This window comes from Ictalurus punctatus, chromosome 9 (assembly GCF_001660625.3).
Source record: "Ictalurus punctatus breed USDA103 chromosome 9, Coco_2.0, whole genome shotgun sequence".
NCBI classification, from domain to species: domain Eukaryota; kingdom Metazoa; phylum Chordata; class Actinopteri; order Siluriformes; family Ictaluridae; genus Ictalurus; species Ictalurus punctatus.
The window spans coordinates 20,788,700-20,815,386 of record NC_030424.2 but is presented as its reverse complement, the minus strand read 5'-3'; the positions used below and the strand labels follow the sequence as shown (position 1 = coordinate 20,815,386).

Here is a 26,687-nt window from a genome sequence, read left to right as displayed (position 1 = left end):
ATGGCTCACGTCCTCCTCAAAGGAGGACCATATTGGGCCTCTGAAGAACGTAATGTGGAACAGAAGGGCAAGGTTTCGCTCATTGTCCAGGACATTAACCCCAATCAGCTTTGGGAAGGCATCCTGACATCAGAGCGGGTGGAGAAGGATGAGAGAATGGGAGATAGGACAGGGATGGGATCAACATACCCAGGATTCTTCCCTTTCTACAAGATTTAGCCTGATTGGCTCGTCTTTTATGATCTGTACTTTGATACTCCTGGCGTCAGAATTAGAAATGATTTAAGGATACTTATTTTCATCCTTTTTTTGCTCCTCTAAGCTGTTAGCTTTTGGCCCGTGTCCCTCCAATGACTACATCCTCCTAACATCTGCTTAGGTCTTTCTCCCATGGGAACTTTGAACACACAACTATAAAACGTGAATATACTTTCTTACATACATACAGTACATTCCACCTATAGTAGGGATGTAACTGAATAGGAACTGAACGCAAAAACAGATATGAATATGCTCACTATTAAGGTCTGCAACAGAAAAGTCATATAAGCAGGAGGTTTTTAAATTCATGCGAGCATTGTTGTGTATGCGAGTAAGCAGTCAGATATGAAACTTACAGGACAAATAAATACCACACTGAGTAACATGAACATGAGCTGCATTTAGTGCTCACTCATCCTTAGTAACTGCCTGGTCAGTGGTCTAAATTAAGCTACTAGTTTGTTCATATTTTGTGAAATACAACCATCAAAATTTGTTAGAAAATATAACTCTGCAAGTGGGATTACAACAAATTTTCCTGTCCATTCTGTCCATTTAAGCACATATTTTTTATTTCACCTCCTGCTGCTTATAAAAACTCTACACAGCAAATACACATCGCTATGTCATAAAATAGATGGTTTACGTTACAGCTCAATTTCTACTTTATTACTGTGAATCAACTGCTGCTTCTCCTTAGTACATACTCTAGAGACAAATCCTTCTTGTGTACGTGGAACATGTCATTAATCAGACCCCGAGGCTCCCATGTCTCCTTGTCCCACATGCCTGTCCAATCTCTGTGGGCTCGTCCCCCAAATGTCACCACTGATGACAGGTAAAGCAGCCCTGAAAGTCAAAGTGCCACTGTCACTTTTCTGATGAGCATGTCATGTATCCTTTTAGCAGTGTGCATATTCATCAGACCTCTCTCCACACTCAGCAGTGCCCATGGATTAGGCCAGTGGGCAATTTTATTCCTAATTACATCCCCCTCCAATGTCCTCCAACACCCCTGTGGCATCGGAAGAGGTTGAGGCGACGTCAAAGTGGATGCCAGGACTTGTCAAGGCTGGCACGGTGATTGCTCTTATAGCTCATCCAGCACAACTTTATTCCATCTCCTAAGGGAATCCGCACCCTCCCGCACCACTCCCCATTTCCTGAACCATCATACACTGTGCCATCATACACTATGTGACAGAACGACCTTATAGAGCACTGTGACCTATTTTGATTTGGAGATCTATTGCCGTTATATGCCATGAGGTGAGCCTATCATCTCATGCCATTGTCCATTGTTGATTTAGCAATGCAGAACTTCCTAAATATGACTGAGGCCTCAAAGAAACATCAACAGTGTCCCGCTGTGATAGTGATCCATTTGACAGTTTGTGCTTTATGAGGCAGCAATCCATCTTTTTTCCATGTGCCCTCTCATTCGAGAGGCCACACTAGAGCAAGCATCAGTGCTGACACACCAATATCCGCTTTGCACCCCAGTGGGGTGAGAGGCCCTGGCCCAAATCTGTTCCTGCCCCTCTTCCTACTTAATCTGCCCTCACCAGGTCTGACTTCCAGTGGCCATGCACACACACTTCCTGCAAATACACAGAGAGAGTTGACTGAGAACATGTGCAGTAATTTTGAATGTGCTGCCATACAGTGCTGGTAAACATGTTTTGGTTTCATACTGTCCTTTGTATCACAGCGCTGTTGAATTCTCAAATCTGATTGGTCAGAAGGTGTCGAAACAGCACGGCTCTGGCAGTTTAATATGAATGTGTTTATTTAAATTTGAATACATTACCATTTCTATAGTAAGAACCTACCGGGACTTGTATGGGGGATGCTCCACATGATCTAGTACAAATAATAAACAGATTAAAAACATGCAGTTATTTAATAAAGAATAGCATATAATCATTGATATGGTGACGCATTCTGTAAGTAGACATTGAATTAACATTTATGGAAGGAGTCTCCAGTGTCAGAGCTTGGAATAATGCGCTTCTGTAACATGACAAGCTTATAACAGGAACAAACTTGTTTTTTCAGACATTCCACAGCATTACATGTATTTCTAATTGGATAAAAATTATGAGGTGTCATTTTTTTTTTAATAAAAATGTGTTATAAGCAGAATAAAACACTTGGAGATGTGCCGTTTTAAGGAAATAGGAAAATAATAAGCATTGGGGTGGGAACACATCGCCCAGTCATTGATTATTTTTCTATAGTGTTACACCCCGTCATGTTTTATTCCTTAGTTATTTTTTTAAGAATCTGGAGCACATCATCATCCTTTGTGCCAGCTACTTGGTATTGAATTTTATATTCCCAGGATATATGCAGGGTATAGGGATATGTCCATGTGAATAGTGAGTCACCTGATCTTCAGGTTCTGCTCTCCTTGCCTTACTGTAATCTATCCATCTATCTGGTTTCTGTTCAGCACATAGCTTCACGGAGTATCATTTAGCATGAAAGATTTAAACGTTCTCGCTTTCTCTTTCCTCTGTGACTCTTTCCTTCTCTCTCACTGCTGCCAAAACATTAACAGCATGGGAGCATATTTTTTTTATGAAAGCCATTGCACCCTGACCCACACCCTTCCTAAGTACTTATACCCTACCTTGAACATTGCGTGAAACTCGAGTGACCCCTCATTCCGAGGCTAACTAATAACGGAGACACTTATGAAAGATGCTTCCCCGAAATGTAATCTATTGAAAAATGTTTCCTTGTGTTTCCCATAGAATGCTTTTCACACGTTAATGACACTCACGGTAGTTTGCAGGAGGACGGTGCAGATCTCGCTCTCTGTAGAGCACACTAATGTGGCCACCCCCAACTGAGAGTGAGGATCCACCTGCGCTGCTCCTAATGAGTAGAAAGTAAAAACAGACAGTCTCATGATTCACTCTGGGTCTGAGGGCACATCCTCTGCAGCTGGATGTTGCAGTTACACATGGCTGTCTCTCAAGGACATGGCGTGACAGGATAGATTCCCCAAACAAATGGTTGTTTTGTTTAAAGTAAAAGTTTCAGCCATGTGAAGCTGTGCTATTCTTCTCAATTACAATGGGATACATGAACAGTTTTATTGGGCTGTAAAATATGTATGGTGAAGAAAAAAAAAGTGTCCAATATGCTCAAATTCTTACTGACAGAAGACCTCTAAGACAAAAGAATAGAATTAGAATACAGTATAGGAAATTATATACAGGGTGCCCCAAAGGTCTCGGTAACCTTTCAGAATGCCTTTGACAAAAGAAGAAAGTATTGAAATCATTCTCATGGCTGGATCGGGATGCAAGGTTGTGATAGACAGGAAACATGGGAAGCACATCACACTTGACACTGATGGCAAACTTATTAACAAATTCAAAAAGACAGGAAGTGTTGCGGACCAACCGAGGCACAACCAACATGGTGCTGGCATGCATAATCCCCTATGTATGGAGACTTTTGGGACACCCTGTATAATAAAAGCAATTTAAACCGCAGCCTACAAAGATACAAACTGAATAGGTTTAAACAGTTATATTTCTCAGAACTATCTGTAACAATTCAGTAAGAGCAGCGTGTAGGAAACCAGCGAGACTATAAAATATATATACGGAGGTGATTTACAGTGTATCAATGAGTATTTATCATTTATGCTTTGACACTGAAGATGGCCAGCCTACTGAAAATGACACCATTAAAGCATCTAATCATTTTAAAGTGTCTATGGAAGTGCTGTTGAATTCTCAGATCTGATTGGTTAGAAAGTGTTGTTCACAGAAGACAACAGGGCCAGCTGGAATTCAAATCACTGATTTATATTCATGCACTCTTTCTAATATGTGATTGTTTCTATAGTAACAACTCATTCTAATAATAAACAGGTATCAAAAATGTGTTATTTACTAAAAAAAACAACTTTGTAACAGTGAGTAAGTTTTCCACCATGGGAAAGTCTTCAAGATAGAGAATGTTGTGTTTTTTCGGTAACATGACAAGCTGTGTGGTGTTGTTGTTGTTGTTGTTGTTTTGTCTTTTTAATGTCAATAGAGAGAGAAAAAAAGAAATAATCCTTGTTAAGTATTGTCTTTTGTAGCTGCTATAATAGAATAAAGTTATACCAGGAACTAACCTTTCCAGACATTCCAGAACATTCATTGTAACTATAAATGGATAAAACGTATGATGTTGTTCATTAATAAATAAATAAAAATTGTAGTTGGTGGCAAATTTCTTGTGCTACAGGAAAATAGTCAACTTACTGTGGTAAGAGTAACTCTGATTCATTTCGGGCAACATCACATCATTCTCAGCTCCACTATGTTATATTCTTCACATAAATAACTTTAGTACCATGGGTGGAAGAGCCTTTAGTCACATTGCCCCTTAGCGCTGGAATTCACTTCCCCATCACATCCGCAACCGTGAATCCATTTCAAGATTCAAAAGATCTTTAAAAACTCATCTCTTCAGGCTTGTATATTCCCTGCGATATGGTCACATAATACTTAATTATAATATGTGTTTTTAGTGTTTTATGTATAATATTGTGTATATATGTGTATGTGTGTGTGTGTGTCTATATATATATATATATATATATATATATATATATATATATATATATATATATATATATATATAGCGTTCTAGTGACCTTGAGTGTTGTGAAAGGCGCTTTTTAAATTTAAAATGTATTATTATTATAATTAAGAAGCAATTGAACATTACCATTCTGTTTATGGACTTACAGTCAATGCATTTCTTTACAGAAAATTTCCTGGGACTGATAAGAAAAAACTACATTTTTATTCTTTACCTTATGTATAGTTCTCTGCCAGACTTAGATCATGCAAAATCGTCAAAAACAGACAATTTGAATATAAGTATGAATAAGTATGAAGACTATGCTGCATAAAACAGATTCTTATTTATCTCAGCCTTTATTTCAGCTCAACAGTACAGCATGGTGTGTCAGTGTGCTTTCTTTCACTCAAGATATATATTTTTGTTGGCCTTTTATTTTGCATGGAGCTGCAGTGCTGAAAGGATTATTATTTTTCTGCAAAAGTATTTAATGCATAGCAAAATATTTATGACACTGTTCATGGCGCAGAAACAAAACACACAGTTGTGCACATGCTCAGTTAATCAACCATTACAAAACAAATGAGCAGTGGGAAAAGGAGAGGGACAATTTAACTGGTGGACAAGTTGATCCCAGAGGAAGTCTCTCATTCTTCATCGAGTGACATGCTGGAACATGAATCTCAAACTCTGTTTCCACTGGACTTTATTTTATTGTCTGCAACAATGATGTCATCTAAACATGGACATGTATCATGCAAAAACAGTTAGGCTTTGGATGAGCAGGATGAACTCTGCTTTTGTCCAGTAGTATATTCAGAAAGCAATCTGGGGAAAACACAATATCTTCTTTGTCAGCACTTAAGGTCTATATCATTGTGCCTCAGGATATCCTTTTTCCTGAGAGGAAGCATTGCTCACATCTTTATTTTTCTCACACCTATTTGAATGGTAAAGTTTTAATGAGCTCTAGTGATCCATTCATCACACTTTGGATCATGTCACTCAAAGCGCAAGCCAATCATTCATTTTTCATCAAAATCACATTAACAATCATGTGTGATGATACAGTTATAGTGACCTTATGAAGCTTTTAGAGCCATCATTTATGTGGTCTTGTACAAAAAGATGTCCATTTTGACTGACTATGGGGGATTTCCTCTTGTAGAAGTGAAATGTGAGTGATCCGTCAGTTTCGGGCGGTGGCCCTGAGGACTGCGGCTCTGTATCATCTGACAGTAGAGAGGGAGCTTGGCCTCGGCCCCTTCCACTCCTGCTCCGCATGATCCGAACGGTCGTCTTCCCCTCTCCATCTGCCATTTGCCCAGCTATGCAAAAATCAATAATAGCTCCATTTGCCGTATCATTGCCACATCCCTAAACTCCGGATGGCAACGATGCTATGATAACCCGCGGGTGAGATGTGCAGGGCAGATTTTAGACTGATCAATACCACTGATGTGCATTATGCATACTTTTCGCTAAGTATCCACCCTGCTCGACCTGCTTATACTCTACTATATGGCATATTTGCACTTTTATACTTCTACAGTTTCCACCTGTCAGCAGATTATATTCTGTTGCATGTGATATGACATAAAACATAAATAATGATAGATTCTCAGCACATCTAGAGATTTGAGATTTGCCTGCATGGTAGTGTGTTCTACTTGGCATTGGCAGTGCCTGGTGGCCTAGACTTGGTCAGTGGCAGGTTGGATGATGTGAGAACCCATGACATCACTCCGCTAATGGCTTCTCTCTAAATGAGCATCCTCACCTTGGGGAGATTTTTTGCAAGGGTTCTCTCTGTTACTAGCTGCTCTGACAAACACCACTTAAGCCCAGCCTTTTGCTTCCTAAACACATATTTAATCCCTTCATTAAAGATATATGAAACTAGAAATTAGTGGGGGCTCTGGGTGAGGTCCTCACACTCCGTCCAAAGCTCTAATGGCTACACACTGTTGAACATTCAACTTAGTGTCTATCTACATTACAGCGCTGCCTAGAGAAGCTCAGGTAAAACCACGGTTCATGGAGGGTGTTTAAAGTCCCCTATATATGACGTGACCAGTCATTATTTGATTCTATATGTTGACTTATTTCCTTTTGACACAGGAAGTTAGAGTGACTGTTCTTGACAGATTAACACAACTACCAATGGTGTTCAAGATACACTATGTTCCTGCCAAATCTTAAAAAGTTTTGGCACTAGCTTAGCACACTAGCTAAATATGGAGAGCAGTGAAAAGTTTAACATGAGTCTTTCTACTGTGGAGTATTTCGCCATAGTCCATGCCTATCGACTTTAACGAGGATGATATGATGTGGCATTGATGGTGAAAGAGAGCCACGGGGTCATCACCGAACGGTATCAGACATGTCTGAATGGTAGAAAAAATTATGTTATTTACTATACAAATAGCCCTGCGATGGATTGGCACCCTGTCCAGGGTGTACCCCGCCTTGTGTACGATGCTCCCTGGGATAGCCTCCAGGTTTCCCCGTGACCCTGAAAAGGATTAAGCGGTTTAGAAGATGGATGGATGGATGGATGGACTCTACAAATAGACGAGCTCTGATGGTGTATAAAGATTCCGTCATGTTCATGATAAGTCATGATCAGAGGTCGTAAAAAAAAAAAAAAGTAAGTGCCTACCCGGTAAATCCTTGCACACATTCCCCACTCTTCAAAATGAAAAAAAATTCCAACCATAATTTACTTGAACAAGAGATGAAAGGAAAAGGGAATAGGATGTGGCAAGACGCACAACCAAAAACGCACTATCGAACCATGATTGCTGCTAATGAGCTGCTACTGTAGCATAAGACCCACCCCAGGAGGTGCGACATACTATATATACAGTGCCCTCCATTAATATTAGCACCCTTTGTAAATATGAGCATGCTCTCATGGATATCAAACAATTGCAAACAAAATACAGGTTTATCAAAAAAATATATATCTTTGTTAAATATAGGTATGCAACAATTATTGGCAGCCGTGGGCATGAGGTACTTTTCCATATGGCTACCTCTCTGTGTGCACCAAAACCACCTCTGGCGTTTATTGCCAAAAAGCTCTATTTTGGTTTCGTCTGACTGTAGAACCCGATCGCATTTGAAGTTCCAGTAGTGTCTGGCAAACTGAAGGCGCTTGAGTTTGTTTTTGGATGAGAGTAGAGGCTTTTTTCTTGAAACCCTTCCAAACAACTTGTGATGATGTAGGTGACTTCGGATTGTAGTTTTGGAGATTTTCTGACCCCAAGATGCAACTAACTTCTGCAATTCTCCAGCTGTGATCCTTGGACATTTTTTGGCCACTCGTAACATCGAGTTCACTTTTTATGGCCGCTCGAATCATCCTCTTCACAGTGCATTGAGACAATATAGACACACATCCCCTTCTAGCTTGATTCAACATACTATTTTTGCCCTGATGGTGGAAATGGGTATTTTCAATACTTGTGCTATTTTCTTATAGCCACTTCCCATTTTATGAAGCTCAATAACCTTTTGCCACACATCACACCTTGGTCTTAAACATTGTTGTGAATGACAAAGGGAATTTGGCCCGTATGTTACATCATATTTATACCCCGCTCATGGTTGAACATTTTCCTGTTCCTACTCAACAAAAATGTGCACTAACAAAAATGTAAAATATCAATGGGAATATACTTCAGATATATTTTTCTCATATGAATTCATAGGGGTACCAATAATTGTTGCACACCTATATTTAACAAACATTTTTTTCTGGATAAACCTGTGTTTTGTTTGCAATTGTTTGATATCCATTGAGATCCATTTTTCGAACAAAAGATCAAAAAGTTAAACAATAAAGACAATTTTCCACAGCCTTCTTTGCTCATATTTACCAAGGGTGCCAATATTAGTGGAGGGCACTGTATATATACATACTATATATGTTCTAGAGCACTTTTAATTGGATGAACAAAACTTTTTTACAGGGCGACTTATCAAAAAATGTCATTGTTTTCCCAGAAGTGACGAACTACAAAAAATCTCAATGGGAATACTTGTATAAACATTTGTTTTTGTTTTTGTTTGTTTGTTATTTTTTCTTTTCCCAGATGCACTATTGTATTAGTGTAACTAATACAACGGCACAGGTGAAAAATTTCTGAAACATCGGTTTTGATTTCAGGGCCACTTTAATCTAGGTGAAATTTACTGCTTTACCAGAGACTCTACCAAAACCATAGGAAAGGATAATAACTATTATGATAAACATTCCCATTAATGATTGGAAGCACTAGACAACATTAATTCTAAAGATTTTATATGCCATTCATATTGCCTTTTAAATACTTCTGGTTTCCAGCGTCAAGAATGAGTAACTATTCCCAACTCTGTGTCCATTTCAAGACCTTGGTACCTTTTAAATGCTTTATTTTGTTATTAAATTCTCTCTCTCTCTCTCTCACACACACACACACTCTCTCTCGCATGCGCCCTCTCTCTCTCTCTCTCTCTCTCTCTCTCTCTCTCTCTCTCTCTCTCTCTCTCTCTCTCTCTCTCTGAATTCCATTTTTATCTCCCAAGATACAGCCTGTGAATCACTATTAAGGAGTCCATCAAGCTGTCAAGCAATGTGGGCTGCATGTGCAGTGTGGGCCCAGCTCCCTCCAAACATACAACACCGCGCCCGGAATAATGGAGGCGGCTGGGCTTTTTTTTGTTTTTTTTTATGTGGTTCAGGCTGACTTGGAGATTCATTCCCCTCTGCGACCAAATTTGATTCTTTACTCAGAATTGGACTGCTGAACATTACTGAGCAATCTAAGAAGAGGGTTTCAGATGAGGGTACAAGGAGATGGTGGGGTGCTTGGAATGAAAAGTGGAAAAGCTTTCCATTCTGTCATTCCCAGTCAATGATTACGTGGGAAGACTGAACCACAGCTTCTGAGAAATCAAATGAGTGAGATGCTCTATGCTTAACTGAGCACTGACAATGCAGCACCACAGATCCCATAGATGTGGCAGTGTGTTTTAATGACACTGGGTGAGGCGGTTTTGTTTTCTTTCTTTTTGCTACATGGTAACTGAGGAAGTGTCTCTTCTAAAACAGGGCTACAGCCATTCAGTATTGTCAAGGTTAGAGTTCTTGTAAGGTATTGTAGGAAGGATAATGTATGGTGTGATGTAGCAGCTAGGAGCTCTCTAGTACAGCCAGAATATCAAGTGCTTTTTCAAACAGATGCAAACTGGCCAAATCAGTAAAGACGTAGTTTACATAAAGACATAGGTTACACAGAGTAGGTCAATAGTTAACATAGAGTAGTTTGGGGAACTGTGTAGAACTGTGTAGAATTGTGCACTGACAGAAACTACCAATAGTAATGTATACATTAATTTCAATTAGACCTGAGGGTTATGCTCATTATAGAATTTTTAATTATTCTTCTTCCTCTTTTTATTATTATTATTATTATTATTATTATTATTATTAGTAGTAGTAGTAGTAGTAGAAGTAGTAGTAGTAGTAGTAGTAGTAGTAGTAGTAGTAGTATTCCTGATCACCTTACTCATCGTAATACTCATTTATTGTAGTATATCTCTGTTCCAAAGTCCTTTTCTATCTACTAATAATTACCAATGATGGGCTTGATTACTCTCAGGTGGGGTTTTTTGCCTGCGGTGTACAGACAGTTTGACAAAACTGTTAAAGATATTGTCTCCTAGCAATGAAAGCAGTGACTCAGCAGGTCTGTCAGGGAAGATGGACAAGCTAAAACAGATGAAGCAAGCCAGGGCGCAGGTTTGCATGCAGCTGCACTGCTTCCTGGGTCGGCACATCTGGTCACTCTCACCTGGCAGTTCTGGAATAGGACTTCAGACAGTAGGAGAGTTGTGTGCCCAAACACAAGGCTATACAATTCCAGAAAAACACAAAAACATAAGGTGCCACACTCCATCATATATGATTGGTCCAAGCTTCACTGACTGCTTGGATATTTGGAGAAATGCTTTGAGTCACAGATACTCCGGGTCTCATGCTTTCAGACAAAGATCTTTCAAATGTTACAGGACCTTTTGAAGTGATTTCAGATTAATTTCACAGATGATACAGCTCAGAGTTTGGGTTATCATATTGCAATGCAGTAAAAAAAGGAAAATTTGGCACAAATAAAAGATTGATAGGTTAGTTGTTGGATTGAGACGAACTCAACACTACATGGTATTGGAGAAAAAGTGGTGCTGAGAGGCATGGCAGCCCTTAGGGTGAGAGGGCCTGGGCCAGAGGTCATGGCAGGGCTCTTTCTGCACTGCAGTACAGCCCTCTTGCTCTAGAGGCCCAGACTGATTACCGCACTGGGACTCAGCCACAGAGTGTTTTCATTAGGGAGAGGTCCAAGCTCATACAGGAAGGTTCTGGACCATTAATACATTTGAAACGGCAAATGAAAGGGGGCTGGCAGGCTTGCGAGGGGAGTCATGGGTTATTTTGAAATGGGAGAACCCTGTGGAACAGTCATGAGAGCCTCTGTGAATAAATACCAAGATCATCTTAACCCAGACTTTTTTTTTTCCTCCTGTAAGCTCTGTAGCCAATTTTCCTGCAATTTACAATAAATTGTTTGTGAAATCCTTGTCCATTCTATTCTGAAGAATCAATGCACAAAAACGTGGAGAGATCTGCTTTAGTAAACTGAGAGAAAGAGTGTTATGTGTATATACTGTAGGTCATAGCAAAAATTCCAGAGTAAAATCTTTGTTTACAGAGAAATGTATGGCTTAACAATGTCATTTGAAACACCGCTGTTCATAGTTGTGTCAATACACAGTTGTTGTTCATTATTATTGAGTCATTTCTGCTTATGTTATATGTAGGTCTTGAAACACTTACTGAAAATACTACTGAAGGTGTAAAATACAGGGTGAAGGCAACACAAATAGGTTTATTTAGGTTATACCACAGCACTGACAAATTCTTGATCCTGATTGAACACAAGATTAATTTTATGTAACAGCAGCTTGGACAGAAATGCTAGCTGCAAGATAAGTTGCAGGTTTATATTAATTTGCACATTCTAATGCATTATGGTTACACATGGACAGATCTTTTTTTAATTGTTGGTAATGTTTTCTGTGAGGACACATTTATTTATTTATTTATTTATTTATTTATTTATTTATTTAGTAAGGAGACTCCAGTGTCACTGTTTTGTTAAAGCCAGTCTGTACAGGATTTCGCAGGGGTTGTTTTGTGACTGTTACGGCCAGAAATGCTTGATTTTGCTGCAGGATTTATCAGAATTGATCAGAGGTTTTGTGCTCTTTTTTTGCGACAACTTTTCGAATTGGCGAAATTGTTTTGCACAGGCTTTGATTTGCACATTTTGTTTGTCAGTACAAACTAGCTGTGCTCATGTTTGATGAACGTGAATCGAAGAGGTCTTTGGCTTAACGCATGTTGTGATGACGTCACATGACAAGTCTTGGACAAATGCTGCGTAAAATGTGTGGTAATTTTGAAAAGTTGCAAGCTCCTCCGAATATTGCGGCGTTTGCTTGATTTTGCATTCATTTCTGCGATCGCGAAATCACTCAATCCTGAGGGGACTGTAAAACTATTAAAGCTGTTACTATACATTTTGTGTTACAGGAGAGTCTTTGTGCTTTCTCTGTAACATGTCAAGTGGCATTTTTCTTTGTTGTTTTATTAGTTTCTAGAAAGAGAGAAAAGAAGCTGGTCAGGACGTTTATAGCTGCTATAAAATAAGTGATAACAGGGACATGGGAACTTGTTTCATGGTGTTAAACGACATTAGACATAACTATAAATTGCTAAAACATGCAGTATTGTTGACAAATTGCTGTGGTATAAGAGGAATAAAACATTGCGTGGAATGCTGTTATTGGAAAATACTCAGTTTCAGGATGCTTTTGCATAGGGTTTGCATGACTCTGTCTTGCATAGAGCTGCATCACACCACCCCCCGTCATTGATTAATGTTTACATGAGTAGTTAAGATTATTCTATAACTCACAATCATTATCAAGAACAAATAGCACACCCAAAAACATGTTTAAAAGTTGTTTGCTTCTTTGAACACAGTGCTATTTTCATGGTTATTCTTTGTAAATGCAAATTTATTAGATTACTGCAAAGTACCCCTCGTTATTTGGGATCTTCATATAAATCAGAGCCTACTGTACATGTTTCGTTTTTTTTAATTATGGAAGAACAAAGGACGTCCGTTTGTGACTTCTCTTCCTGTGTTGTTTGGAAGTGTGTAATACGTCCCTCCTTGTGGCTTCACCAAAGGTATGTATTACCAGCACCCAGAACCACTGTACATCAGATAAAATTCTCAGGTCAGTTTCAGAACCTCTTAATATTTCACCTTGCACGGTTGTAAAATGACTTGTATTGATTTCTCATTTCTTATTTATGCTGTCTGGTGCCAGAGCAAAGCGCTAATCACATACCTTCATTTCAGCTTCATGGCTTTAATGGGATACTGTAGTGTTTATTATTTGATCTGTCCTAATACAGATGTTGAAGGAGCCATTTTGAATTCGTAACAGTCTCATCGGTATAAATAATACATATTATCACTAGAATCTGTATCATAACATAAGGCCTGGATTTTTAGTGTGTGTTTTTGTTTTTTTGTTGTTTTTTTTAGCTGTGCCTCACAGTCATTCCTTTGTCATTTCACCCTAGAGGAACATTGTGACAGATAATATGAATAAAGCCCTTCTCATCCTCACATCAAGCTTTTTTTCAGTCTATGAAAGGCAGAGGAAGGAGGGGAAAAAAATCAAATCAATTCAACTTTTGAACAGAACATAATTTGGTCAACAGTTAATAACTTTGGTGGCAGCAGCCTTGTGAAATCTCTTTTGTGAGGAGAAAAGGCGGAGGGCTTTTTTATGAGCAGCCATTTCTCTTGCACCAGGTTTTTGTTTACACTTTCATTATATCTCTACTACATTATCTGATGCCTCCATCCCGTTTTCAATCTCGCTCTCGCTCGGTTTTAATCTCGGCCCTTTCTTTGACTGCTCTCCGCACACTGAGGCAAGAGAGGAGAGAGGTTGTATTACTGCTCATGAATCAAAGCAAAATGAAATGCACTCTCCAGTCCTTTCCACGTGGTTTTAATTTATAGCAGGGGACTGCAGATGCAAAAAAAAAAAAAAAAAAAGGAAGAAAAAAAAAAGAAAAGCTTTTAATGTAATCTGACCACTTAATTCAGTACTTAATTTATGAGCCAAGTCTGATGTAAGGAATGTTTTAGAGATAGAATGGATTAGTGCCAATTTCGATCGTGATTGCTATGTTGATGGTATAAATAATAGTTTCAATCATAAGTACGGCATTGTAGATGTTTATATATATATATATATATATATATATATATATATATATATATATATATATATATATATATATATATATATATATATATATATATATTATCAGGATTCTGTAATCAATATTTTTATCTGCACATTAGTGTTGCAGTAATTTGGTGGCTAATTTCTCCTCCAAATACCTCAGATTGTCTTTCAGGCTGACTCGTTATTTCTAAAGCCTTTTGAGTGGTTCAGGCTTTATTGATGTCTCAGCTGTTAATATTATATCCCTTTGCCTCTCATCTGAGATCCAATCAATTTATGTGAGTTGGATTTAGCTTGTTTTGCCTTATCCATTATCATCAATCCTGCAGGGTCTTTGGTTAACACATTAAGAAGTCCACAGGCATTTGAAGGGAAATGGAATGGAGCATCATGTTTTAGTGCTGACAGCCACAAAAACCAATGAAAGATTATTCCACATCACTGCTCTGTTTGCCTTATGACACTGTAAAGGAGGCTTACTTGCTTAATGCACAGAGTTTCCATTTCCTTTCCATTGATGTGATCTCATCCAAGGGGTAAGGCCGGATTTAGATTGCGTTTGTTATTTTATTTTTTTTTAATGGGTGGGGGGTGGTGGTGGAGGGGTGATTTGTTACACACTGCATTTAAAACCATATACGAGTGTTTAATTGAATGGAGGTTTGTTTGTTTATTTGTTTATTTTAGTCAAGTGTTTCTTCATGCAAGTGGTGTTCCCATGAGTAAATATCTGCTGGTTTTCAGCGATTAACATGCAGAAATGATTAGGTAATAAATGCAGTCTCTTACACAATTCTAAACAAACAAACAAACAAAAAATGAACACATTCCTTTTTGGCTTTTCATCACAGAGGTGCTTAAACTTCAGGAAATGATGCTGCTGTCAAACCAGCATGCAATGCATTATTAAGTAGCATTTAAAAGTCAACTGAATGTATTCTTTTCTAGCTAGAATTGCTGTATATAATGGCATAAATTCCAAATAAATTAAAACTACAAATACATTCTGAATTATTTTTCAAGTTAAACAAGAATACACTTGTGCATATTTTGAATTGATTGTTGTAACTAATGATTCTAGCTATTAAACTGACAGTAATGGTAAAGATCTTGCAATAAACAGTTACTGTAATCCCTTTTTTAGTAAAGCAGATTGAATAACAGGGTAAAAAATGGGCAATAGTGTTGCAAGTACAATGGGGATGGATATGTGGTTCGGATTAACTGATATGTATACAGAAAGAAAGATGAAATGAGGTTAAGAAAGAGAAAAAAATAAATAAAAATTAATACATACATACATACATACAAAAGAAATGTTTCTAGTAAAACAGATTGACAATGTTTCAACACCAGAGCCTAAAAGTAACAAATATATATAAAGAAAAAGCGAATTGCAAGAGCTAGCTAAACAACAATATGAATAACAGAATTTCGATATAAATACTTTCTTAATACGTATTTAATAACTTTACATTAGCAACACTATACTGAGTAACAGCGTGAACAGTGTACTAGATATGTTATTATTTTTATGTATTCATATCATTGCCTTTATTTGAGTGTAAGGACTAGAATGATGTACCAATATGTTACGAATAAATATAAGGTAGTTACAATGTTGTCAATGTGTAAATAATGCTCATTACAAAATATAATTGAATGTGTGTAACTACACACCTACAGTAAGATTACAGTTAAGGTTAGTGCTCGGGACTTGTTTACTAGTAGCACTATTTGATCTATTAGAATTAAATATATACTGTATGTATTTTTACATGGCATGAATTGCCATGAATAGTACTTAATCCTCATCAGCAGATGTAGTGTGTACAAACCTTTGTCAATAAAATGCTTTTATTAATTCCAATATACAAAATCGTATAAATGGAATATATTGGTGGAGAGTTTAAAAAAGGATTGTTTGGTCAGCAGGGTTGCACACTTAAAACATTTATTTTGTTTATTTAAAAAAAGTCATTTTAATATTTTGTGTCAGACAGTAATTCTTGTAAGTTTTCATCTAAAGTTTAAAATGTTTGATTTTTGTTATTAAGAAAATAAAAATGAGTAGTGAGGCGTAAACTGAATTCCGTTGGTAGAAACATACAACTATCAGCTAAGGTTTAATTAGCGAGAACTATCATTGTGCTACTTGTTAAAAAGTAACGGAGAACAAATTGTTCCATTTAGTCATACATTGCATTTAGTAAGTTGGTTTCTATGTATTGAGCACTGAGGATGTTATGTAGGTGAAATGTGAACTGTCTTTTTCTGTCTGCTTTACTCGCACCAAACACATTGTAGAAATCATGAGAAGTTTGTTTTGACAATAGGCTTGTCAATAGTGTCCATGCAGTAAGGTTTCCTTAGTCTTACTTTTCCCCCTTATTCTCACTTTTTGACTCCATCCATCCATCCATACATCCATTTTCCATGCTGCTTATCCTACACAGGGTCGCCGGGAGCCTGGAGTCTATCCCAGAGAACTCGGGGCACAAGGTGGAGGACACCCTGGACGGGGGTGCTAACCCATGGCAGGGCACAATCACACACACATTCACACCCATTCACACACTACAGACAATCTGGAAATGCCAAACGTTCTAACCACTAAATGCATATGGTTTATTTTAATGTGAATGCTTCCGAAATGTACTGTAGCCATTTCTACAATGTATTAGTATTAGTAGTAAATGTAGCAAGCATTATGGTTAAGCAGGATTCAGACTTAAGCGTGTCATTTTGGATTTGGATTTAAATTGTATAATATAATTGAAAAAGCAAAGAAAACCCTACTCACTTAAATTCAGCAGAGTTACTCTGTTGTTTTGCTCGTATCTGCTCTGAACAATAGTACAAAAAATGGGTCCTGTTTGTAAAGTAACTCCAATTCCAATAGTCTCTCGGCATGTTGAATATTTACCAAAATAAATAAAAAAAAGGCAGATTGACTGTTATAGTTTGTAAAGCGACTCTCAGGGTTGTGATGTGCAGAGCTGGAACACTTTGAGAGCAGATAAAGGCGATCAGGCTACATGTCTCAGTGCTGAGATGTGGCAGTATTTGTTTGTTTTGAAGCCTTGCAAAGCCTCGCACATGTTCACAAAGTGCTTTTGACCTCCTTATGTCCGGAGTAAATAAAGCGCTGGTTATATAGCACGTTGATGTAAAGAAGGATAAATCTGTTCTGAATCTCAAATCCCGATTCTGATTTGATTCACCAGAAACTTGTACAAGAGTCGTATAACTGTCAGTTAGCCAACAGGCAAAAGACCTTTTTTTTTCCTTTTTAAATATATATATATATATATATATATATATATATATATATATATATATATATATATATATATATATATACAAACCTTAAGTGGACTATGATAATAAGAACATGGGAGGAAAAAATACTAGAAGCCACATACTGTTGAATTATGAAGAGCCTTTTCTCTCATTAAAACAACTGAACCCATGACGAATTTGTGCAATGCGTCATTGAGAGACATCTGTATTTTCTGAAGCAAAAAGAAAACGGAGAACATTATAATATCTGAATGTTCCTTTGCTGTCTGTTTATGACTTGGGTGTTAATGCATTCACTGAGCAGTTTGATGATGATGCAGGGTGTGAGGTGCAGGACAGGGATAGTGTCGCATGCTTCTCACAGAGGCACATCAGAGAGCAGAGGGGAACGGCTTCTCTTTTTAGCCCTAATGACCCCGTGGTTTCCTCTGGTGCGTGTTCTGATATTCCTCTGGCCTAATGATGCCCTTTTTTTTCTGTTATCTCTCCCAACCAAGGCCTCTAGCTATTGTGTAAGCCTGGCGCTGCAGTTGAGCATGGGCAAGACAAAGCCGTTTCTTAAGAGGGGAAAAGGTTCAAATGAGAGCAGCCCCGTAAATTATTGAAAGAGAGAACTTGCCTAGGGCGCTGTGTAAATTAGCCCGGTCACTGTACATATGCAAAGGCTATATACACCCTGCTGCATTAAGCATTGTACATACCCGACGCTATGACCATGAACAAAGAGACTTCAGTAAGACAGATCTGTAGAGCTACACAACGCACACATGAAGGAGCACAACCCTGGCTTTGGGTTTGATGTTATTGTTGAAGCTAAAATAGTTCAGCGTAAACTTTTTTTTTTTTCCTGATAATAGGAGCAAGTCTACTATTTGCCATAGTTCTTGTAAATTTAGTGAATTTGCACCCGTTGTGTTATTTACTAAGCCTGAAAATCACTGGAACCGAGATTGTGTGTGCGAATGATTTTTACTCCTAAAGTTAAAAACAATGTGATACTGTTTGATAAATAAGGAATAAAGCAAGACAGGATGTGCTGTTATAGGAAAATAATCAACAGGGTGGTGTGATGTGACCTGAAGCAAAGTGGAGTTACTGTTGTCACACCAAAGTGTATTATTTTCCTATAACAGCATGTCCCGAAGTGTTTTATTCCTCTTGTACCGTAGCAATTTGCTACCACTTATAATTTTGACTATATTAATGAATGACACATTTTGAACCATCTATAGTTGGAACATCTACGGGACAAGTCAGTTCCTGTTATCACATAAATTTTAAAATGAAGTGCTTTAATATAAACCTATTTTTTTAATTACAGCTGGCACTACTGTCAGAGCTGCTGTTATAGAAAAGTAATCAACACCTTCTGTCTATTCAATTTGGTGTTAGTCTTAATAATAACAAAGTTTAGTTAAATTATGCTTCTGTAAACAAAATGATGACGTATTGCTTATTACTATGGTAAAGTCATCTGTTTTGCATTTTTATTTTCACACATGTTAACCTGGGCAGTGATGGTTCAGTGGTTAAGGTTCTGGGTTACTGATCAGAAGGTTCGGGGTTCAAGCCCCAGCACCACCAAGCTGCTACTGTTAGGCCCTTGAGCAAAGCTCTTAACCCTCTCTGCTCCATGGGTGCTGTATCATGACTGACACTGTGCTCTGACCCCTAGCAAGCTGAAATATGCAAAGAAAAGAGATTCACTGTGCTATAATGTGTATATATGTGACGGATAAATGCTTCTTCTTCACCTTTAATCAAAGTTATTTAATCATCCAGGAGTGTCTTTTAGATCCAAACTCACCATGACAATCAAGAACAAATAGCACATGCAAAAACGTCATGTATATCATAAACATATCGTTTCCTCCTTGTACTTTACACATAATTTATGTAGTTTTTAATTTGTAAATCACCCACAACTCTTACATTATCTTATCTTAGTAAATCAGTTTTCTAGATGCATTCATTCTACTAAAATCTATCATCAGCTAAGCAGTAGGTCTTGCTTAAATAGCTTGTCAGAAGTATTTGTCCTTTTATCTGAGTTCAATTAAGAAAAAAAAAAGCCATTCAAACTTTTAGCCCGATTACTTCACCTGCATTATGTCAAGCAAAGAAGCTGTCTTGCCCTTCACTCTTTTCTTTCTCCCTGTAGAGGGTCTAGGATGGTTGTGCTCGTTCCCCCTGCACGGGATGAAAAGTCAGGTTGGAGTGGCCCACAATAGGTGATTATTGATCTGTTTTAGCATGCTGCTGGAAGGAGGCCTGCAGCACGCTGCCTCTGCTCTGCTGTTTGTTGCACCTGCTGTGATTGAGGAGATAAGGGAGGATCGCTTACAACAGGCAGGCCTGACAGCATCTCAGGGTCAGACCTGCACCAACGTCAGTCAATCACAGGCAGGGCAGCATGATGCTGGTTCTCAAATTATTAGAGAAAGAGAGAGATGAACCTGTCTGCCTGGAGCTCAGTGACTTATGGGAGTATGTATTGAAACTTGCTTATATGTATTATTTACAGAAAACATCCAATCAGATTTTGCTTAAGGTTAGTCTTGTTTCATTCCTCCGCACTATTCAATAGATTGCAGAAGATATTTAATTTGGAAATGACTTCTTTTCACACATCACCGCGAGAAATTCTGCTGATGAACAGCTACACAGACACGTTAGTGACAGTTTAGCCTTTTCTGTTTGCAGAAAAACCTTGAAAATTTTTGTGCTGTTTTATTAAGCTACAGAAAGTCTACCCATGGATGGTGCAATGAAAGCACGTTGTGGAGCTCCAGCGATGTGCCCTTCACTCCATGAAAAAGAGCTCTGATCTATAATTGGACAACAACATTGATCTCCCGGGTTCAAACAGTGAACACAATACTGTAGTTGCACTGAATTTGGGCATAGAACAAATAATATGCTTGCACTTCACAGTAATTTTCGCCTGTTAAATGATAACAATGCAGAGCTATTGTGCGTGTTAGAAAAAAAAACAACAACATAGTAAACAACACAGTGTGATTTAAAGCCGCACTTAAGTGTGTTTATGATATACGTTTTTGATGTAGGCTAGATGCACATGTCTTCATGAGTACTTCTGACATACAGAATTATTGCCATGGTCAGGGCTCTGCAGACCAAAAAATCCAAGCATATATAAATAAACAAAGAAACAAACAAACAAACAAGCAGATAGATGGATGGATGGATGGATGGATGGATGGATGGATATATAGATAGAATAGATAGACAGATGATCGATAGGTAGATAGATAACCCAGTACTAGATATTATTATTAATTAGCCTTTTTATAATTTCACATAACTGTATGAAAATCTACTATAACTAATGAATAAATACTAAATGTATACAATGAATGATATTGTTTTATTCATTAGTGTTAATTCAAGTTAACTTTATTATTGACATGTCTGTAGTTTTTGAAAGGGCTTTATGTAAAATAACTAATTTTATTAGTATCATAACTGGAATTCCGACACCAAACAAGTGACATATCAAACCTATAGTGGGGAAAAACAAAGAAAGAAAGAAAGAAAAAAAATTGTCTCTCTTCAAAATGACCAAAAACGATGCTTTTAGTTTCTAATGAAAATTGCTGCGTTCTCATTTCAAAGAGAAAGTATTTTGCGTATTGTTCCATATATGAATCAGAAACATGTTGCACTGATTAATTATATTATGACAGCGATTCAGTAGAACTTGAAGGCCTGATTGTTTTATTAATAGTAATACATTATTACAAGTGTGTAATGCTTCTGAAGTAGCAGGCCATGTTGGGCTGATCCATGCTCGGCCTGCAATTTAACCGTGTCTTCGGGAGTCAGTTCTGTAGGCAGAACTGGCAGAACCTACAGACCTTGAATCACAGATCAGAGGAGCTGTGAGGGGTGATGACAGCTGTCATATCTCTGTGATACTCCAAAAGGAAATAGGCAGGCAGAAAGAGGGGAAGCAGCTAATCCTATCCCTTAGTGCTGAAACGATGAGTATTTGGACATGCTGCAACACACTGCTCAGCATAAAAGCCACGGGTAAAGAAATAAATCAGGCTGGTGAGAATGACCACTTGTGAGGATAAGATGCTACAGGGAAGAATAGCTCTTTTGTTTAGATGCTAATGCACTGCTCTGCCTTTGATGCCCACTATCTACACATCTCCTTCCAGTGAAGATCAGTCAGACATCACAACACACACACACACACACACCCTTTGAGAGCAAAGCTTGCCAGACAGGCTGACCTAAAGGTATTAAAGATGCATTGACATGCAGGTAGGTACAAAGTGCTAGCATAAGCTTCATTTAGGTGGTTCAGGGGGAACAAACCAACAGGATCTTCATTTTTTTAATAAGCAAAATAATTTCATTTTAATAAGTACACATTACACTCAGCCACTTCAAATCCTCCAGTCAGGACTAGCATCAGGATGATCTATGTATCTAATATAAGGACCTAGTATACTTATAAATGCAGTGAACAGATCACAGGTATTGAATGCTGAATGTTAAGGAATATAGAGACTATAAAATCTGACTGAAAAGACGGACATTAGAAGGAAGGAGGTGCAAGAAACAAAAAGCTCTCTGGTTTCATTGTAATGGCTCTGTCCGATTTTTCTCCCCTTGCACTAAGCGTGGCAGGGCCCATTAAGGGCCCTCTACAGAATGTGTAAACCCCTGCTATTAAAACCACAATTTGCACTGTCAGCTCCTATGAGCCGAATCTGCAGCAGCCCTCCAAAGCTCTCAGCTTGCTGCCTTTTTTTTCCTTCTTTTGTAGCAACTTTGAGGCCACAATAACCATCATCAGTTAAAGCCGGCAGATCCATTACACGTCTTCTGCTCCTGCAGCCCTGCATTAAGCTAATATTATCTATTCCCCGAGTGCCACGGCCCTTTGCACAGACCATCAATTATTAATATCTCGGCTCACAGCTAATGTTTGCTCTGAATTATTTAAGTGCATCTTCGTTTATCAATAAACATAAATGTTAAACAAAGAATCATGATGAAGAGTGTGAATAATGCTGTAAAAGTTTACGAGAGGGCTCAGAATGCGCTTTTTGACTGACTTATTGACGCAATATGCAGTCATGTGCTTCTGGAAAAAAAAAGCAATAAAGACCCATGCTCCTTTGTGCCTCAAATAGATGGAAATATAAATGTATATATGTGTTTAAATGTGTTGTTTTTTTTTTTTAAATTATTTGAATGGTTGTGTTCTATATATCTGCATTTATTTATATATATATATATATATATATATATATATATATATATATATATATATATATATATATACACACACAATGATAATAATAATCATCATCATCATTTTATTGCTCAGATGCCTTTAAACATGCCATTCTCTGGGGTCTCATTACCACTGAATACACCCATAGTGAGAAGGAAATGAAAGTCGCGCTCCAAGATGTCCAACCTGTTGAGAGAAGTAATGAACAGGGGCCTCTGCTGCCTCCATACTGAAAGAGAGGCTTATCCCATGTGAGCCTTTGACAAATGGGCAAAAACATGCAAAAGTCATGGCTGTCCCTATGCAAACACACATCGAGCCATTATTGATGACCTGTGCATGCAAAAATAATACAAGCCCTGCGGGTCTTTATGAATCTCAGCTGGTGTCGTCTGATGCCTGTCTCTACACACCAAAGCCACGCTCTTTCCATAGAGGTATGAGGGGAATTCCTTCTCCAGCCTGGGCTACCTGACAGACAAGAGGAAAATAATAATGCTGGTGAATGCTGGTAGGAATGGTGACGGTTGACCAAGAGACAAACTCCGAGAGAGCTTTGAGATGTGTCTTTCAACAAATTGCAATGACATCTACAATGAAAAAAAGATAGCTATAAATAGGAATCTAGGAAGCACGTGTTGCTTTTCTGCTCTTGTTTTTCTCAGATGTGTGAAATAGCATGGGCACATTATGGGACTCATACCTCCACCCCACACTGTTCGTCCATCTCCTTTCTGCTGCTCGGGAAACAATCTAGAAGTTCTCATCAACACGCCCAAGCCTGCCGCCTCTTGACAAAGCGCTGAATGAATGATTTCAGGTTTCAAGTGAAGAGTCTTCACAGCTAATTAAGTTGCTGATGGGTGTTCTTACGAGCAGGGGAAGTGTCTGCCAGATCACAGGCAAACAACTGGAGTTGCATCAGTCCTGCTAGTTGGGACAGCGGCACTGTGGGTGTGACACGAGACAGGATGTAGTCCCATCCAGAGCCTGTGTTATGCCATCCTCCCGCTTTTCTCTCTCTTCACCTTTCCAGATGACGAAAAGTGCAACAGGAAACCTGGAAATCTCTTGCACGCAAGTGTATCAGCATCGTATCCTGAGCCTGACAATCCATAGCGAGGATTCCTTCCAAATAAGGGCTTTCTGCTGGAACCGATCAGGCCCCTGTGGACAGAATTCATAATCCAGCTGGAATGCTATGACAGGATGGAGTTAGTGTTGCACAATCACTAGTTGGTGAACAATCAGCGCATTCTGCTGAAGTCCGCGTGTCCTTGCTGCCTTCGTCCTGCCAAGAAAAACGATTCCCTAGTCGAGATTATTTTTACAGGCTCACTGCTAACATACTTATGGAGATGAGTCCTTTATATACCGAAACACTTCTGGCTAAATTAAGCTGCGAAATTCTCAGGAAGCCAGCTTTTAAGCACCATTTAAATATGAGCTAATCATGTCTGCTGTAAATTTCCCTGACGCCTGGCTATCCTGCTGGGAGGTCAGAGACTGTGGGGTTTGATGTGGCCAATTCACTCCTGAGCCAGAACTATTACAACACGCTCACAAAGTATGCCATTAACAGTCATCAATGGCCGCTCAGGCCCTTCACTCTCTGGCAGTAACTCGATCTCTGCCATGATGAAAGCTGGGACTTTCACTCCTTGGGCTGCGGGTCAGTCTTTATTTTATCTAGCTTACCTAGCCAGGTGTGCAGACGTCAATACCTGGCCTATGATGGCCTGGCCTATGATGGCCTGTCCCAGACAGAGGGCTTTAAAATGTACTTAAGTCAAACGTACATTCTAGCAAGACATTGATTACATCAATAAGTTTTGTCCAGTTAATATGGAAAATATTTGTCCGTTCTAAATGTTACACCTTCCCCTTCTTTGGGTTTTGTATGCCCTTTATATCTTTACATCAGCTGATTTCATGTCTAAGCCACTTCCCTGTAATGTCCAACGCTAATTTACACGAGGCTCAAGGCTATGAGGCTAAATAACATTCCACAGAGAGGAAAGCCATTTAAGGAAGCCAAATAAGAAAACACAAGTCATAATTGACTCTTGACATTTTTAATCATTAGTGTCAGAACGCAGAAATTGTCTGGTCCCTGGGCAATGTAACCTGCAGTTGTCGGGGACGCCTCCTCTTAATTGGTTGTCCTCGTTCCGGCATGAAGTATTCCATGCATATGTAAAGTTGTATTAAGATATATAGGGGTGGGTTTTATAAATGAGCTCGCCTCCAGCATTTTCATAACCCATGTTTCAATCTCTCAAACATGTTTTCTTTTCTAATTTGTGGCCCTTGTACATTATCAGCTTTGTTCTGCCTGGGCTACAGTCATCAGCAGAGAATTTTAAGTAAGCTCTCCATTACAAGTTATAGGCAAAGAAAGTGCATAAAGGTAGATATGTGTTGTACTGCTCATCACAAGACTCCATACACAAAATATTCTCTAAATAATTAACATTTCCAGTCATTTAGGATGTAATAATACGAATACATGATTTGAAATGAATAGTTAATGCGTTTAAAAAAAAACAAAAAACAAATAAATATACAAATAAGGGGTGCGTACATTTTTTTTTTTTTTGTTTCTTAGATGCTTGCCAGAAAAGTTCACGAGGCATCTGGTTGAGACTAATGGTCTTCAACGGGACTGTTGTGCAAGCAGGAGGTTACTCATGGGACAAACATTCTCCATTCATTCAGTCCCTTCAGGATTTAGCGATTTTTCAATCGCAATTTTTCAAAATGACTGCACATTTGGGCCAGGACACGTCATGTGACGTCATCACGACGTGCATTCAGCCAAAGCCCTATCCGACTCACGTACGTTGACCAGGAGTACAGTTAAAATCAAGCATTTGGCTGCAACAATCACAAAATAAAACTCGAAAAAGCGAAATCCTGTATGGACTGTTCATTAACATAGCAGTCCTTAGTAACCGCCTGGTCATAATCATAGGGGTTTAAAATAGGCTACTAGTTTGTTTATTTTTTGGGAAATTAAACCAAATTAATTCATTAGAAAATATGAATAAAAATTTTTTTTAAAAACTTGTCTCATACTTTTTTATAGTTTAGCCCAGTTATGAAGTCGCGTGATTTAGAATTGTAAAGACAGAGCCAGAGCCATTTTTAATGAACCATCAGGCCATGTTTGGAAACGGACACCGATTGCCATTGCGTTACACCCCTTCTAAGTATGAACAAGCATAGATCAGAAACTGTGCTTTTGATCTGCTTCACTACATTGTTCTATGACAGGTTGTAAATTTCTGCATCCACTAACAATACTTTTGTAGAAATTGTACTTTTGGCTTGCTATTTGACGGCAAAAACAAGCCTTTCCAATTTGTGTCAACAAATTCCGAGCGTGGTATTTCCGTAATGTCACTGAAACAGCTGCAAATCTAGAGCAATGGATGACCATGTACAGTAGGGCGCTGTGATATGTAGTGCTGCATCCAGCTAGCATCTCCCCAGGCTCTCTGCAACACATAGAAGACATGCGAGAACAATAATGGCCAACGCTGTACGATGAAAGATAAATCTATCTCATTAATCCTTTATTCTTCCAGGCTGGGAGGCACATCTAACGAAACAAGCTCTATTGTCATCCTCTGGAATATTTCACACAGATGGTCAGAGAGGAGGGGCTGCAGTGGGATGTCAATGTGTGCATCATTAGACGATGCAGAACCTAGCAGAGAAAGACAGACTCTAGGATGATGATGCTTTCATTACCAAATGATCAGTGTTGGCTTTGCATCGACGTGAGAACAAAAAGCATTCTTTCGATTTACTTTGATAAGCCCCGTCATCTTATTTCGAAGTAATCAGGCTCGCTATGTTTATGAAA

General features: G+C 38.4%; 2 long non-coding RNA genes across 2 annotated transcripts in view; one reads left to right on the top strand and one right to left on the bottom strand.

Annotated features, from left to right (window-relative positions):
* LOC108270411 (uncharacterized) overlaps positions 1 to 26,687 on the top strand; it is an 84,322-nt gene that overhangs the window by 36,244 nt on the left and 21,391 nt on the right. The gene's annotated exons all lie outside the window — the stretch shown is intronic.
* On the bottom strand, positions 22,882 to 24,569 carry LOC124628509 (uncharacterized). The gene is made up of 2 exons (XR_006983074.1): positions 23,520 to 24,569; positions 22,882 to 23,287 (listed from the first exon to the last, which is right to left on the bottom strand). It is a non-coding gene; the product is annotated as an uncharacterized LOC124628509 (long non-coding RNA).